We start from the raw sequence: 13,140 nt of genomic DNA, 5'->3' as shown, positions 1-13,140 counted from the left end.
TTAGTAACAGTGAAGATTTGGTGGAATCAGTTATGGCAGCGCCAAGAATAAGTGATCATGAGGTTGTATGTGCAGCAATAGTATGCAAACAGTCAGAAATTGTAAAGAATTGCCCTAGACAGATTTTTATGTATGAACAGGGTAATTATGAGGCCATAAATGAGGAGTTGGAATTATTCCTGCCTGTATTTCTGGAACGTAGCAGTCAGCGCAATGTAGAAACATTATGGGACATGTTCAGAGACAAACTGCTCTCTTTGGTCGCCAAATATATTTCCTCTAGGGTCGTATCATCTAGACGCGTAGAATGGACAAACCGCGGATTAACAAGGAGCTGCGTTTATCAATTAGATAAGAAAGCAGGGATATACAAGGCTTTCAAGAAAACTCCAAACCAGAACTTGTAGGAAGCAGGAACTAAGAACTGCAAAAAGAACATGGCTCCTTACTAGGTTTTCTACTTTCTCAGCGTACCACGAACTTGCGGAGCCGACACTTGACCGCGATACCTGATGAGTGGGCGGGGATACAACCACGTAGGTAGTTTCTTATTGCATGTCAATGATTCCGGACAACTGAAAGCCATTTCTTTTACATATATTGTCACTGCAGCTTGCTGGACTGCCGCTCAGTCTGTTTACACATTTGCCACACAAGCAATTTCTGAGAGGTAAAACATCTTGTTTTACCATAATTACGAAATCTCGCGTTCACTAAAACGCCAATGAGAAACACTGTATTTAGACGGGTCAGGGAATGGGCGCTGCTGAGAAAATACGTAAACGCATGTCAAGTGCAAGGCGAATGCGAAATAAAAAACAAATAATGCTACTCAAGAAGAAATATCTGCGGGAACTATTAACACTCCGAACGGCAGTCTGCGTGCCTTCAAAATTAAAGGAAAAAAATACTGCGTTCATGCTCGTTTTCAACAATTAAATGTATTTTTTTCTTGTTCGTCTTTTATATGAAGCCGATAGCAGTTTTTGTGACCCTACGGTATTGAATGACTTCTGAAATGTCACTGTCATTGGTTGACAAACGAAGAGGAAAACCCACGAAACACATAACGTTTAATAAACTTCTTTAAACAGCTCTGGAAGGCTACAAACATCTTGTTCTAGAACAGAACCTCTCACAGACGTCGACGGAAAGAAGTTTCCTGGAAAACTTCGTTAGCACGTCTATACTAAGACGCCGTTTCAAAGACGTCTCAGATATGTTTTTTTGGAGACATCAATTAGAAATTTTTCGATAAGACCTCTCAGCGATGTTTATTCAGAAACGTTTCACAAATACTATTGTAGAAAGCGTTTACTTCTAAAAGTCCACAAAACATACTCCATGTTTCCCCTGTTCAGAATGTTGAATCCCTATTCAAAGAATGTTCACGAATCACAGCGAACATTTTCTACGCATGGTTTATTGCAGCCACGGAATTAAGCAATAATTACGGCACATAAATTGTTAGACAGCTTTGCATTACTCCAATGTCTCAACTTGATTATTTGATAATCAGGAACAGAAGGTAAGAGACCGCTTTAAAATAACCTCGAACTTTGAAACTGCGGTTCGTTCTAGCGGGAACCAAAGCCCCGTCATTTACGGTCCAGCTAACCTACCGCTCTTAAGGCTGCACTGGGTTGCACACCGGTCCTGAAAGATGAGGGGAGGCACGCGAATGACAACACTTTTTTATGCTACGAATGCCTCTTCATTCCAGCTTGCCTGGCCAACACCAGAAAACCACTGTATTGTCGCTCGTAAGGCCGCACTGGGGTAGCATACGGGTCCTGAAAGAAAACGGGAGGCACGCGAATGACATGCTTCTACTCCGACTTGCTTGGGAGCCCGAGAAAACCACCGCACTGCCGGAAAATGCATAGCAAATAATGTTGTTTGTTGCTTGGGCAAGAGAACAGTCAGCAGGAGAGCCGATCGTACGCTCATACATCGTTCCCCACGCTGAAGCCTGCTGCGTGGTGGCGCTTTGCTCGATGCCGATGCAATTTACAATTTGTCAAAATTGCTTTATTAATTCAGGTTTTTTTTTTCTTGTTTCTTTGCAAAACATAAGGGTAAATTGAAAACAAAAAAACAAAATAAAATTAAACTCATAATTGTTTTTCTAATAGTTGGGTTTTGTAGGCAGTTATTGCTTTATTAGCATTTTGGCGTTGCAGTCTCTAGCGACTGCTTGCTACCCGCGCGCACCGATCATTCAACTCATTTTTTCCCGTCTTTCGACATGCTCAACGGTTGCTCAGCGTGCTCTCGATGGTGTGTTTTCGGTGAGCTGTCTTTGATTCCCGCGCTTGAACATTTACGCTGATTTTGCAGCTTTCCCGCGCTGTATTTTACAACCACTGCTGAGCTGTGATATGGAGCTCATATTTCTCAACAGTAAGTAACTTTCCACTTCTCTTGTATGGTGAATGCAGCGCGCCGAAGTTGAACCGCAGATGCGTCTGACTAGCTCGCAAGAAACACGGGTAGATAGCAATGCGTGTTTGTCTCTCTATCTGTCCATGTTTCTAGCGCTGTTTTAACGTACTGTCCAACCAACTCGCCCAACAAGCAACTTAGCTGTATTGTATTGGCTTTGTTAACTTCACTGATGCGTACTAAGTATGTGCGGTAGCAAATGTAGAACTGAAGTAATATATCTTGAGGAGTTATTTTGTTGCTAATGGTCGTGTTGAAGATGTGGAATTATATGAGTCTGTTTGAAAAAAATTCCGGCACTTCACTGGCATCAGATGTAAAATATTCGTGTTTTCTTCCAATAAATAGTTGGTAGTTGTGCGCATATGGTGTCCTATTCGTTTTTGTTGTCATCTTTGCACCGTAGCGTTTTCAAATCAGTAACCTCAGCTCATTTTAAGGTTTTCTGTGTATGTACAGGGTGAATAAAACTTTCTTCTCTTAAAACACACTACAAGTTCACGGTAGGTCAATGCCCTAAGCATAAGGCCACTGCCTCGACCTCGTTTTGTGGTGCGAACTATGAGGGATTTTTTTTTTTTCATGCATGGCCTACTAGGTGAATGATTTCAATGGCGTTCATGGTAGGTCCGGGCATTTTGAATAGATGCTAGTGGTATCACCGTATTTTGGTGTTTCCTTTCTCCGTGCATATTTTTCTTAAAAACCCCACAAAACTCAGGCATGTAGCTCAAAAGCCACTGCCTTGGGCTCGTTTGATTATTTTGAGCTTTTTTGTGTCCTTGCAGGTTGCTGGAATCTTGTCTGTCTTAAAGACCCCTGGAAAACGCAGAACCTGGAGGTTACGATAAGCCATTGAATTTAGCTCATCAGCCAATGCCTTCAGTGTGCATTATGATTTTTTATATCTATGCAAGTTATAAAAAATATTTTTATGCAGAACCTTCGGGCCGGATGGTTCCAGTGAGTTTACACCAGTGCATTTGCATTCATGCCCGTAACTTAACTGTCTTTTGCCAGTGCAGGTTGTTTGGAATTTACTTTTGCAGAAGAACCTTCAAAAAAGGCTTCTAAAATCCATATTGTCAACAAGTTTATTTGCTGATTGCTTTTACTTTTGTAGATGGAGTGCAATAAAAATTCGGACTGGAGAAGCATGTTTTCTTCATACATTCAGCATGTGCATTCACTACTGAGTATAGCGATTTGTAGTTTGTGCTCATTGTCCTCAATTCTGCATGTGAGATCACACAATAGTCTGCTTTGAGAGCATTCTTTTTTCTAAATTTTAAATTACAGTCAAATGGGGAGAGGGTGAATTGTTGAAGGCTTGCATTTTCTACAGCACTATAAGAAACAGCTAGAGAAGGCACATAATCGGTGGGGTGGTAAAGGAGTAAAATTGAAAATTCTATAAAAAAAATTAAAATTTTAATTCTCTTCAGCCGAACTGATTTTGCACCATCTCTAGCTGTGTCTTATTGTGTTGTACAAAGTGCAAGCCTTCATCAATTCGGCTTCTTCCTACTTAACTGTCATTTCATTAAATTTAGAAAAAAAAAATGCTCTCAAAGCAGAGCACTGTGACCTCACATGCAGAATTGAGGACAATGAGCACAAACTGCAAATCGTTACACATCTAAAACAAGAATAGAAACGTTCTAGCCAAGAGGGTTTAAAGATGTCTACTAGCACAGCTATAGCAGAGCTACAGCTAGAAGCAATGTCTAGAACAAGTATAAAAATTTTCTAGGCGAGAAGTTTTCAAGACTTCTATTGGCGTAGCGTTAGCAGAGCTAAGTCGGAGCTACAGGAAGGCTTGTAGCTCTTGGGTCTACAGAACGACTCAAATGAGTCTTCTTTAAGTGCCCATTTCTTGGCCTAGACATATTCTAGATGTCAATTAGCTCTTTTTGTGTTTCGTGGGAAAGGACAAAAAGACCATGGTAATAGGAATTGTTCATGTCCCTTATCTGCTCTTTCTATTAAGAGAAAAAGTAAATTATCTTGTCAGTGAAAGTAGCTGCACAAACATTGTCTCTGCCCATCACTGAAGAGCGTACGCGGTTGAACGATGATGGTGGCTGCCTTTTCTTTTTCCGTGCTGCAGTTTTTTTGTACACAAGCGAAGAAATGCTAGCGTCGTAACTTACGCTGTTGAATTCCTTCAATTTCTAATTGCCAATAAAGGAACTACAGATGAATGAGTGCGGCTTCGGCTTCGAAACTCTCGTGCCGTCACACCTGGGGAACAGAAGGCACAAAGCATCCGGTTGCAACCGGAATTTGAAACATTCGACACTTTCCACGACCGCACAGTACCCAACTACGTATATGCGTGCCTCTGTCTTTCAAAGAACCGTGCTTATAGGCCCTCCGCCACTCATGCTTGTGTGGAAACCCGTAGAAATTATTCGACTTAAAAGCGCCCGACGAGTTCGCGTAGCTGCTGGTGAAGCCAACAACGCACCACTTTTCGCCAGCCGTGTTTGGCCAGACTTCATTTCACCGAACATATTAACACAACTAGCCCAACTTTCTACTCTTCTGGGGATATATGCACGCACAACATCATCTAAACAATAAAATTTCCAATTTCCGCACAAACCAACGACAAAGAGCGCGATCCAAAGCGCCCGCCCCGCCGGCGCATGCTAGCAATGAGCGCTGCGCCGAGAGGCGGCGACACCCATACAGCTGTCCGGTCCCTATTATTTACGTTTGTGTGCGTATAACACATAAAATTATTATTTTTTTTACGTGAGGCGTCTGTGCTACCGTCCCTTTGCAAGCGCGTGGTGCTGTTATAGAGACATTTTATACTACCGACAAAATATAGCTCCCCAGTCGCCAATGACACCTCATGTTAGCAAGTAATCTGCACTAGTGGCCCCGCCAATCGCCTTAACAATGTAAAACGTGTCAAGAAGACGTTGACTATATCCAAGTTTTGTGGTTTATTGATTGCCAACACGCTAGATCCGACTCTTGTTTTTAAGCAAAAAAAAAAAAATGCGTGTGTCAATGCAATGATATGCGAGTGATCACGAAAGACGTCAATGCAGAACTTTATAAGAGCAACAAGATATACAAAAGGTTATTTTGCGTACAAAAAACTTTTCTTCTACCGATAATTTAGTTCCAGCTTCGGACAGGAGAGTAGTGCACGTTGAACTGTTGTGTGCGTTTTACATGTCATCAGCAATTAGAGCCGGCTCAACGAAGGAAATGTGTGTCTTTCGTGTGTTGCGCATTCGGAAGGGTCAGTCTGCTGCAAACACCTAGGCCTCTTCGCGGCGTCGACCAAAAGTGCGCGTCTGTGGGCTTTCTTTGTGACATTTTGTGGGGTTGTCAACAAATCCTGTTGATGCTCGCGCAAGAATGCTGTCACTGCAGATTTATATTTCGAAAAAAATTCTTATATGGGATTGAAAAATGGGCTGTATGGAGGCAGCCATCTCACAGAGTGGCATTCTGAGGCCAGCACTGCACTTTCGGCGCGGCTATGTGCTTGCGCGTTGTCGAAAATGAAAACTGCTTGCAAATCAGCGTCTTGTTCCAATACTTTCTGCGAGGCTTCAGTAAGGAATTCATTAAATACGGCCCAGTGAACCCTTTCAACTACCCTGTAGTGAAGCAGTCCATCTAGGGAGATGCAAGCCAAGATGTTCACGTTTGCGCCTTTCGTGCTAGGCAAGAGTTGCACAGCTGGCACACCGCGCTTAGATCTGGCGAAGCTTCGCGAACACCACACATTGTAGTTTGTTTTTTCCATGTAGTAGCGGGCTACAGTGTTTCCGTGGTCCTGCAGCCATTGGGCGTATCCTCGGCGATCGCGCTTCACATCACAACGGTTCCTTTCCATTGGCCTTGGTGTGGCAAGATTCAGAGTGTAGCCATGTCCGTCGAGAAGGCGGTCGATAGTGGATGTACTTATTTGTATTTCCGGAAACTTCTCTATGAGGCAACTCCGGATCTCAACCAGGGTTGACGATGGATTACTGTCAACAATATCGCGCAATATGCGCCCTTGATGTTTGCGCCAAGCTTCTGGACAGAGCCACCGCTCTTCTTCGCTTCTTTCCTGTCAGTGGCTGCAATAGACCGAACAGTCTTTATGTTTATGCCAAGTGCAGCAGTAAGCTTATTCAGGTCTGCACTACGCCTAGCCACATAGATGATTCGTTCGCGGTCGGCTGGAGACACATGCCGTTAAGTTTTTTTGCTCTCACCAGGTAATTTTGTTGGCCGCCCTCGTTTCTTGGAGTTCTCCATATTTGTCAGCTGTTCAATATGTGCCGTTCTTCACTCCCGAAAATGCATAAGCGCACATTTATTTTTCTGCCTCCAAATGATAGCTGTAGCTAAGGTCATTTTACTTTTGCTATCTCATTCACGCTGTAACTTGGTGGCAACCGCTCTGCGCTCGAGTACGTCGTCTGTAAGCGAGAAAGCAACGGAGACATTTAGCAGACACCCTTAGCAGACGGCAATATTGTTGTGTACAGGCAGTAGTTCATACACTTCTCTTCTTTTTAACTCAGTTACTTCAGAAATTTTTGGCGTTTCTCTACTGAAATAATATATATGAATATATTAGCTTCAGCATGATGGCAAGCAGACGACAGTATAGGTTCGTCTGCTAACCCCATATTCTTGCCCAGCAGCGGCTGGCTCATAGGGTGGCTCCATGCTGGTGCCTAAAGATTTTTTTCAGGCTGAATATTCCGTTGTTGGCATGGTATGTATGTCACATGACAGCGTGCGATGAGTTAGCGAAAGCAGTTGACACTGACGGCAGTCTTCTTCCGCGTTATAAAGCGAAACATTTTATATACTTTGCAAAAGGGTTCCAAAAGTAATGTTTTTACGCTTGTCACAGTAAATCACGTAACATGGCCACATGTCTCGGCAGAATCGTTTGGCTGTAATAATTGCATTTGCACGCTGAAAGCCGATTTATCTGATACCCATTATGATAGGGTTGAAAAACTGGAAGATTATCAGACATGACACGCCAAATGACAACACTGTCACATAACTGAGCAAATTCGTGTATGGCCGACCGTTTTACGTTGTGACCGATCACCACGCTTTGTGCTGGCTTGCCTCTCTGAGTGAGTGAGTGAGTGAACTTTATTAATTGCCTTGCCTCTCTGAAAGACCCATCCGGTCGCGTTGCTCGCTGGGCTCTCCGTCTCCAGGAGTTTGACATTCATGTCACTTATCGATCAGGCTTGAAGCATACGGACGCGGATGCTCTTTCCCGCTCGCCATTAATTGCCTAGAGATACCTCGTCTGAGCACGTCTGTGCTTACAATTTGCCGACTCTTTCCATTGTCGACATGGTTACCGAGTAGCGGAATGACCCGTGGATCAATGCACTTTTGGATTTCCTCTCAAGTCCTACTCCCGGTCATTCATCCAAAGCGCTCGTCCGCCAAGCCCATCACTTCTCCATTCGTGACGGTCTTCTCTATCGCCGCAATTATATGCTTGATGGACGGAAGTGGCTTCTAGTCATCCTGCGTCATCTCCGTGCCGACATTTGTGCTGCGTACCATGGTGACCCACAATGTGCTCACGGTGGCGTATTGAAAACCTACGCGCGCCTACGTCTGCGATTTTACTGGCGTGGAATGTACCGCTTTGTACGACATTTCGTGCGCACTTGCGAATCTTTTCAACGCCGAAAAACTCCTCAGAAGTCCCCTGTTTCGTTGCAGCCGTTACCCTGCCCTGCTCGTCCGTTTGACCGCGTTGGCATAGAAGACGAGAACACGGGCCGTGCATTCCGTTGAGGGATGAATGCGCTGTGATCAGGCGGTGCGAAGCGAAAAGTCGGAAAGCGCGCGGTGGTCACCTTATGAAAACGACGGCAAAGAGCTTCACTGATGACGGATACGGCAGCGCCCGTGTCGACAAGAGCGAGAACTGCGACGCCGTCGACAAACACTTGTATTACGTTAGCGGGAGAACACTTGAAGAGTTCGAACAAAGCGCAGTTCTTGCCCCGGGAACTGCGACTGTTAGTTTCCCTCAACAACGCCGGTAGAACGTCGGGGAAGAGGAGACGGGGAACGGCGACGAGGGGAAGGTGATCGGCGAGTTGTATACGTTTGATTGTCACGAGATACGAAGTCGGAACAGGGCGGAGTTCTCAGCGAGGGCTGGTCTGTATCGTAGTAGTAGTTCCAGAGGTCAGGTCGAGAAGGTGGAAGGCGTTGGCGGCAAAGGCGTGCGACATGGCCCGGCAGCCCGCAAGAGTAGCAGATTGGCTGGTTGTCCGCGGTACGCCAAGGGTTCGTAGGGCGTTGGCGTACCCTTGGAATAGGTACATGGAATGCAGACCCAGGCAAAGGCGAAGGAAGGTTGGAAGGAGCGGCCTGGTAGGAAAGAGATGCTGATGGCATTAGCGGCCTGGCCGCAACTTGGGCGTAAGTCAGTGGTGCCGTTACTTGCGCCGGCACGGGGCTGGGCGGCAGCACAGGGCTGGGCGGAAGGATATCAGCGATGTGATCTTGCACAGCACGCCGTATGGTAGGGGCCAAAGACGGAGCCATGTCAGGAGCACGGCTGCCAGTATCCTGTAACTGAGGGACCAGTGATAGCTGGCGGACGACCTCTTCTCGAACGAAGGCTTTGATTTGTTGAAGCAAAGGGCTGTCTTCTGATGGGGTAGAACCGCCCAGCGCCAGTGTAGAGATGGCGTCGTCTGTACCACCGGACCGCCGGGTAGAAGCGCGCTTCTTACGAAGCACGTCGTAGCTTTGGCACAGTTTGATAAGGTCACTGACCGTGGCAGGATTTTTCACCCAGAGCATCTGGCACGCGTCGTCAGAGATGCCTTTCATGATGTTTTCGATCTTATCCGCTTCAGACATTAGCGGATCGACACGCTTGCACAGGTCCACGATGTCTTCTATATAACTGGTGAACGACTCTTCGGCATGCTGAGTGCGCTCACGCAAGCGTTGTTTGCCCGGAGCTTGCGAACTGCAGGGCGGCCGAACACTTCCGCAAAATTCTTTTTAAATGCAGACCAAGATGGCAGGTCTGCCTCATGGCTGCGAAACCAGAGGTTCGCCGCGTCAGTCAGATAGAAGATTACGTTACTTAGCTTGCTAGCGTCGTCCCATCTATTGTAACTACTGATGCGTTCATATGCCGACAACCAGTCGTCGACGTCTTGGTCGGCTGTGCCACTGAAGAGGCACGGATCACGCTGCCGTAGAGCTCCAGAACACAGCACGGTGGTTGGGAGGGGCGATGATGTCGAGGCAGTGTCGTCCGGCATACTGGAAGCAGAGGGTAATGTGCGGCTTCTTAGTTCCAGGGTGGACGGGAACGTACCCAGCAGCATCTACACAAATTGTAGGGGTGTGTTTATTTAGTTGATGCAGACGGATCCAGCTGCTTGGGATGAACTCGCAGCGGGGCGTAAGGCGTAGCGATTCACACCGACAACGACCAACTTCTTCGTCCTCGAGCGCGCCAGCACGCGATGCATGGCAGTGGCTATGAAGACGAAGATTACCACACTTCTTAATAGAAACTTTTTAATAGAAACAAAACGTCTACCTCGCTAATATGCTTCGAAGTTTTAATCTGTACATATAAATCTTACTATTCTCCTACTGCGTGCGTTAGTATTTACTCTTTCATATTTTGGTTTATCATATTTACATTTCCTTTTCTATTCCCTAGCATTTATTTTTTTTTTTATTTTTCCGATGTAATTATACATCTCAAAATCTAATATCTGCGCCCCAATTCTTGGCCGATCCCCCTGTGTGGGTATGTGCCATCACATTAGAGGAGAACAACAACAACATCTGACACAAATTTCACAAACTGCACCACATGCGCACACGCATCACCGACTGGGATAGGTTCAGACGCTTACAAGAGAAAACTGCCCCCAGTCAGATAAACAACCTAACGGAGTGAATTGCTGCACTTAAAGAGGACGTCAAGACCACTACGGTCGAGACGCCGACTGAGGAGCCGCACCAGACGACTGACTCCAAACTACTCCACATGTGGGAAGCGCATGCCAGCCTACTAAAATATTGAGACAGAGACACAATAGAAATCTACGCAAGCGTATAGCGCAACTCGAGCGCCATATCGAAGCGTACACTATAGACCTGCAGGAAAAACAATTCGGCCAAATCTGTGATTATATGAACGGGCAGCTTGGAAACAGAAAGACATGGTTCTTTTTCCGACACTTCTCGACCCCACACAGACAAAATGCACACAACGAGACCGGCTCACGAAATTAATTCACCAATACCAGGGCGCGGACGCTGAGCTACTTGCCGAACTGCGAACACGCTACCTGAACAAATCCCACACAGACCCTCTACCCGCATATGAGGGTCTCCCCAACGACACCCTGGATACCGACATAGCAGATGCTGAGGTCTGGTTTGCTCTCAGTCAGCTCCGTACCACCACCACGGCGGGATCTGACGGAGTGTCAAAAAAAAACGCTCAGAAACCTAGACCACACGTCTGTCGCGGCCATGACGGAACTAATTAACATATACTGGAGGGAATTCGAGATCCCTCAGGAATGAAGGCACGCGCGGGTCACATTCATCCCAAAACCAGGCAAGAAACTCTCGATCGAGAATCTACGACCCATCTCCCTCGCGTCTTCCATCGGAAAGCTAATGGAACATGTCATCCTTAACCGACTGCAAAGTTACGCAGAAGACCGCGACTTCCTTCCTCCAACAATGATTGGCTTAGGGCAAGCTTGTCCACGTAGGACGTGATGCTACAGCTTAAGAAGGATGTGCTGGACCCTCCATGTGGAACTGGGACGAAGGCGGTACTCGGGCTAGACCTAAGTAAAGCCTTCGACAACGTCTCGCACGAGGCAATCCTCACGAATCTTTCTAAATTGGACCCTGGTGAACGAATATTTAATTATGTCCGATGATTCCTATCCGAGCGGACAGCAGAGCTCACTCTAGTTAGCCTTAAATCGGATCTCATTCCTCTGGGAAGCCGAGGCACACCACAGGGCTCGGTGTTCTCGCCTTTTAGTCTTACACTCATTACACTTCCCCCCAAGCTCGCTGCCCTGCCGGGGCTGCAGCACACTTTCTACGCGAACGACATCACCGTGTGGGTAACCACGGGAAATGACGGCTAAATAGAGGATACGCTGCAGCAGGCAGTCAACATAATCGAAACTTACGCGTCGGGAGCGGGCCTTGAATGCTCGCACGCAAAATCGGAACTGCTGGTTTTCAGGGCCAAGCCGCGCGGAAGAAATGCAAACCAGGCAACCCCGATCGCCCTGAATGTGTGTGTGAGAGGGCAACCGGTCAGGAAGGTTCAAACCATGCACATACTGGTCATGTATACATACAGAACAATCGCAAAAACACCGAAACAATCAACAGACTCACTGCCACAGTGAATAAGACTAGGACGCATCAAATGAATCGCCAGCAAAAGAAAAGGAATGAAAGAAAAAGATGTCTGTCGATAAGTGCAGGCTTTTGTACTGAACATGATTGTCTAATCCTCCTGTACCTGCCACTGCAGTTTGCAGAGAGAATGATGGTCGAGAGCCTACAAGGCTGCCCTTGGGCTCCCGCAAGCACATCTACGGAAAGGTTGCTAGCCTTTGGGGTTCACAACACACCATCGGAGCTGTGCGAGGCACACCTTGTCTCCCAGCTGGCTCACCCGCACGAACGCGGGAAGGTCCATCCTGTACAGACTTGACATGTGCGAACAACTTCCAGAGAAGGACGTGAAAACACAATTACCTACACACATTAGGACAGCTCTATTCATTAAACCCTTGCCCAAGAATATGCACCCCGCGCACCACGAAGGCCGACGCATGGCGAGCTTACGTGGACGCGGCGGAATATCGGCATACACAGAGACAAGCGTTCGCACTGGCCCGCTGTGAATGGGAACGCTCCCCGTTGGCGGCCGCATCAATCGCAACCACCTCCTCCGAGACGGCGGAGGAAGCGGCAACAGCCTTAGCTATTGCAAACACGTCCGCCGATATTATATTCAGTGATTCTAAAACAGCCATTCGCAATTTCGTGAGGGGCCGCATCACGTCTACCTCCCTCCGCATCCTCCAAAGCCCCCCTGCTCCGATTAGGAAAATTGAACTAATCTGGGTCTCGGCCCACTCGTCTAATCCGGGCAACGAGGCGGCTCACGCGCAATCCCGAGGTTTCGTCGACCGGGCAGTGAGCGCGCCCTCCGACCCGAATTTCACAAGGGACGGGTTAATTTCTTTTCATGACATTCCCCATTAGTTGAGGCTGAAAAGGCGCTCATATCCCCCCCCCCCAAAAAAAAAAAAAAAAGAAATCTTTAACAAAGGAGCAGGAAGTTACCTGGCGCCGACTACAAACACGCTCCCTCCTAAATCCGGCGGTGCTTGCCCTGATTTACTCAGGCCAGTACAACCCAAACTGCAGTAAATGCGGTGAAAGAGTGACATATGGTCACATTCTCTGGAACTGCTCAAATGATCCACCTGCGGTGGAGTTATTACAGCTCCCTTCTCCCGAGCAGTGGGAAGCTGTGCTGGTCAGCTCGGACCCGAAGATTCAACTACGGCCCATCGAGTGGGCTAATGAGGTCTCCGCCAGCCATGGACTAGCGGCCATCTAGTACGTCTCTCTTTCTACCTGCTTGAG

This window comes from Amblyomma maculatum, chromosome 8 (genome assembly GCF_055883805.1).
Source record: "Amblyomma maculatum isolate TAMU_Amacu chromosome 8, ASM5588380v1, whole genome shotgun sequence".
NCBI classification, from domain to species: Eukaryota; Metazoa; Arthropoda; class Arachnida; order Ixodida; family Ixodidae; genus Amblyomma; species Amblyomma maculatum.
Note: the sequence above shows the minus strand (reverse complement) of the source record.